The sequence below is a fragment of the Hylobates moloch genome, unplaced genomic scaffold, assembly GCF_009828535.3.
Source record: "Hylobates moloch isolate HMO894 unplaced genomic scaffold, HMol_V3 SCAFFOLD_13, whole genome shotgun sequence".
Taxonomy (NCBI): domain Eukaryota; kingdom Metazoa; phylum Chordata; class Mammalia; order Primates; family Hylobatidae; genus Hylobates; species Hylobates moloch.
The window spans coordinates 10,993,963-10,999,000 of NW_026652288.1; positions in this window are offsets into that span (position 1 = coordinate 10,993,963).

Genomic DNA, 5,038 nt, shown 5'->3' on the forward strand with positions numbered 1-5,038 from the left:
CCCCCCCCCCCCAAGTGACAGGAGGAGGAGAGAAAAGTCTAAGGACAGATGCAGGTAAATTTGTAAGGTGCTTTGGCAGGAAGTTGAGGGAGTTCTTATTCTGTGAGGCAGGAGCAAAGGTCATTGGCTGAGAGTAAGGGGAGAGGGTAGAATTGGAGATGTGAGAGACAGCAGGTGCTCAGCACATATTTATGGATGGGCAGGTGGATGGGGAACAGTAGAGGAGACTGACTTGGGAAACATGACAAGATTGTGGGGCCTCACAGGAGATTATCTGTGCCTGTCCGTGGCTATCTCACAGGATCTCTAGGTACACATCCTCCCGTGATAACTGGAGTAGGGAGAGGCACTAGTGAAGCATGGCAAAGGAGAAAGAGTGACAGCAAGGATTGTTCCCCATCAGTTTTCTGTAATATGTAATAGTCTGGGTCCTAGAACCTTAGAGCAGGAAGAGGTATTGAGTAAATCCTCTTATTTTACAGAGGAGGTGTGGTCTGTTCTCACAGTGCTGTAAAGAAATACCAGAGACTGGGTAATTTATAAAGAAAAGAGGTTTGATGGGCCCATGATGGCACAGGCTGTACAGGAAGCATGGTGCTGGCATCTGCTTGGCTTCTGGGGAGACCTCAGAAGACTTACAATCATGGCGGAAGGTGAGGGGAAGCAGGCGTGTCACATGACCAGAGCAGGAGAAAGAGAGTGAGTGAGGGGCAGGGTACTATACACTTTTAAACAACCAGATCTTCTGAGAACACACTCACTGTCATAACAGCATGAAAATCTTATAGTATTTCCCAGGTCAGTCCCCTCTACTGTTTGCCATCCATTCACCCATCTATAAATCTGTGCTGATTGCCCTCTATGTCTCCCAAATCTCCAATTCTACCCTCTCCCCTTACTCTCCGCCAATGACCCAAGGGGATGGTGCTAAACCATTCATGAGAAATCCACCCCAATGATTCAATCATCTCCCCAGGCCCCACCTCTTACATTGGGGATTACAATTCGACATAAGATTTGGGCAGGGACATAAATCCAAAGCATATTAGGAGAAAACTGAGAACAGCGGTCAAATGACTTGCTTAATGTCCATAAGACGGTCCCTATCAGAGCTGCCACTTGAATGCTGGTCTTATTCTTCCCAGATGAGCCCAGCTTTTATGAAGGGCCTAGAACAAACACACTTGGCAGGAGAGGAGTGTGGAAGAGATGGGAGGATGCAGAAAGAGGAGGATGGAGTGGCATGAGCAGATGAGCCCAGGCTGGAGTGTGTCCAGCACCAACTCCAATTATCCCTCACGGCAGGTAACCTCATCTTTAGGACTCTCAGTGTCCATATTTTTAAACTGAAGGTAAACATACGTGCAATTCTGTTGTATGAGAGATAATAGGTGTCAAGTGCCTAGTGCAAAATTCATCTTCAATGGTCAGGCAAGCTTCACAGTTTCACAGGAGCCGTTTCTAATCGAGTCTTGAAGCTCTCTACCCCAGTGACTAAGAATGCTTCTAAAATGACATCAAATGGAACAAAGAGAGGTGCGGTGAACACTTTGTCCTGAGGTTTTGTTCAGAACTTGACAGGCTATCCAGAGGGCTCCTAAGATGGTAGCTCATGGAGGCTTTCACTGGTCCCGGCACATGGATTCAGTCTCTGCACTTAGCAACAGTATCTGCCTCCTGCTTTGGAAAGAAAACAAAAAGGTAACCCTGTAGTCGAATACACCCACGACAGCAAATCCCCATGACAGCCTGTCAACAAAGAGCTGCAGGAAAGATGAGCTATTGCTGTCCGCCTCAGTGAACTCCAATGAGAGGGTGACAAAGGGAAGGGAGTGGATGGGCACGGGGGCTTGTCAGCTCTGCCTCCAAAAAGCATTTCAGCCTCCTCTTCGCCCTTGATTCCCGCTGCCCGCTACTGCCCTCCTCATCATTGTTCCCCGACTGTCACAGCTGCTTCCTAATTCATCTCCCTGTCTTTGGTCTCTCCACTGGCTCTCCACTGTCACTGTCAAAGAGCTACTTTTTTCTTCTCTTTTCTTCTTCTTATTTTTTATTTTTACTTTTTGCAGCTGTGGACCTCACATTGCCAGAGAAATCATCTCAAAATGCGGATCTGACCTCATCCATCCTCTGATTGAAATCTGTTGTGTGCCTTGTTTTATACTCCTTGTTAGTATTTTCCCCTGTAAACTGGCCGCTTGCCTGCCTGGCAGTCTCCCCATCATGCTGCCGACTGCTGGAGGGTTGCAGCTGTTTCTGAGCACTCAGGAGCCCCTGGCCACCACCTTATCATGGACTACTTGCTGCATTGCACTCTCCCTGGGCCAGTCACACTAATATTCACTCAATTCCTTAAAAGCTTTTCCTCACTACTGAGTCTTCTCACATTTTCTTTGCCTAAAACATTATCCCTTCGCTGCTTCCTCTAGCAAACTCCTTATCCTCATTTTGGACATCATTTGCTCAGGGAAACCTTCCCTGGACCCCCAGATGAGGCTAGCACCCCAGCTTCCTCCCTGTAGGTAGCTGGATGACCCCAGCAACCTGGACAAATGACAATAATGATGTTTCACTGTCAACACGTGCATTACATTATAAATAACTAAATCGAATTTGAAAAAGACAATCTCAACTATGCTGACTTTGAAATATGAAGCAAAACATGATGACAAAATGTAATGTTTTGTCTTAAATCTTCTAAGTAAATATTACAAAGGATTTTGTTTTGATTCAGCCCTATCAAATTATTGGTAAGTTTAGCAGCTTCTATTTTCCCTCCTGCTTGAATTATATGCTGAATAATAATTTTTTAAGTATTGCTTAAATACTATTGATTCAAATTAGTTTTGTTTTGTAGAAAAAAATAGTAGTTAGCCTTGGGAATTCTCAGAAATGAAAATAGTAAGGAAAACAGGAATACTCGTGCTCAAGTTGTGATAATGATGATAATTTATCTTCTATAAATTTGCAGAGTTCAAATATAATTTGTTAAAGATTTTGTTTTGTTTTTGAGACGGAGTCTCACTCTGTCGCCAGGCTGGAGAGCAGTGGCACCATCTCATCTCACTGCAATCTCCGCCTCCTGGATTCAAGTGATTCTCCTGCCTCAGCCTCCTGAGTAGCTGAGATTAGAGGCGTACGCCACCATACCCAGCTAATTTTTTTGTATTTTTAGTAGAGACAGGGTTTCACCATGTTGGCCTGGATGGTCTCGATCTCCTGACCTTGTGATCTGCCCGCCTCAGCCTCCTGAAGTGCTGGGATTACAGGCATGAGCCACCGCGCCTGGCCAATTTGTTAAAGATTTTACCAGGCCGGGTGTGGTGGCTCATACCTGTAATCCCAGCACTTCGGGCGGCAGAGACAGGCAGATTGCTTGAGCCCAGGAGTTCAAGACCAGCCTGGGCAACAAAGTAAGACTCTCATCTCTACAAAAAATACAAAAATTAACCAGGCATGGTAGCACACACCTGTAGTCCCTAGCTGTTTGGGAGGCTGCGAGGTGGGAGGATCACTTGAGCCCAGGAGTTTGAGGCTGCAGTGAGCCGTGATTGCACCACTGCACTCCAGCCTGGGCAACAGAGTGAGAGCCTGTCTCAAAAAAAAAAAAAAAAATTTTCCAAAGCAAAGTTTCATTGGTAATAATTTGGATGAATCATTTCAATTTTTTCTTTTGCATTTACTGTAGTAGGGGTATATGTTACAAAAATTCATTTGAATTAATTGTGTTGAAAAAGGAAATACAGTCAACAAGCTTAAAATCTTTTGTTTTGCTAAGTAGTTATGTATCATTTACATAATAAAAAAATAAATTATAGTACCTTCTCCTAAAATAGAAAGAAAGTAGTCAAATATCGGAGAATAATCCCATCATTTTGGCTTCAGGCTCGTGATACCAAAAAATTTTAAGTATCATTAGACCTTGGAGAAATTTTGGTCAAGGCAAATTACACAAACAAAAAAACTTTGAATTTTTTTTTGAAGAGGTATATTTACATGGCTCAAAATTCAAAAGACACAAAAGAGTAACAATGAAAAATCTCCCTTTTACTCTTGTCTCTCTGCAGTAATGTCCTCTCTTTGGAGACTATCGTTGTGCTGGTTTCTCAGGTATTCTTCCAGAATATTTATGCAAAAATGTTCATCTATGTTATCCTTCCCCTTTTTAGCACACTAGTAATGTATTTTTTTCCTTCTTTCAACCTAACAAAATACCTTGCAGATTGCTCTCTGTCAGTGCAATAAATACCTTTCTTACTCTTTTTTTTTTTTTTTTTTTTTTTTTTTTTTTTGGAGAAGGAGTTTTATTTTTGTTGCCCAGGCTGGAGTGCAGTGGCGTAATCTTGGCTCACTGCAACCTCCGCTTCCTGGGTTCAAGCGATTCTCCTGCCTCAGCCTCCTGAGTAGATGGGATTACAGGCACCCACCACCACACTCTGCTAAGTTTTGTATTTTTAGTAGAGGTGGGGTTTCACCATGTTGGCCAGGCTGGTCTCGAACTCCTGACCTCAGGTGATCCACCTGCCTTGGCCTCCCAAAGTGCTGGGATTACAGGCATGAGCCACCACACCCGGCCCTTTCTTAGTCTTTTTTATGTCTTCACAGTATTGAATTGTGTGTATACACCATAAATTACCCATGCTGTACCCCAAGACTGGACACTTAGGTTATTTCCAATATTTTGCTACTATAAATAACACTGAATATAGAATAATCTTGTGCAGATGTTACTTCATTTAAGGTTGAGTATTTCTAAAAGATAAATGGCTAGAAGTGAACTACCAGGTCAGAGATACATGCATTGGTGATTTTGATCATTGGCAATTGCCAAATTGTCCTCCATAGATTATCCTACCAATTTACCTTAACTCTTTCTAGCAAGAGATAAAGGTGTGGAACTATGATAAAGCAAATAAATTTTCCCTCAGCTTTTAAGAAACAGCATTGTTCATTTGTATTAACACATTTCTCCAACAAAAGAATCCTCGTTCTTTTGGATAGAAAGAAGCTCTATGTCGAAAAGCTGCTAACTGCCAGA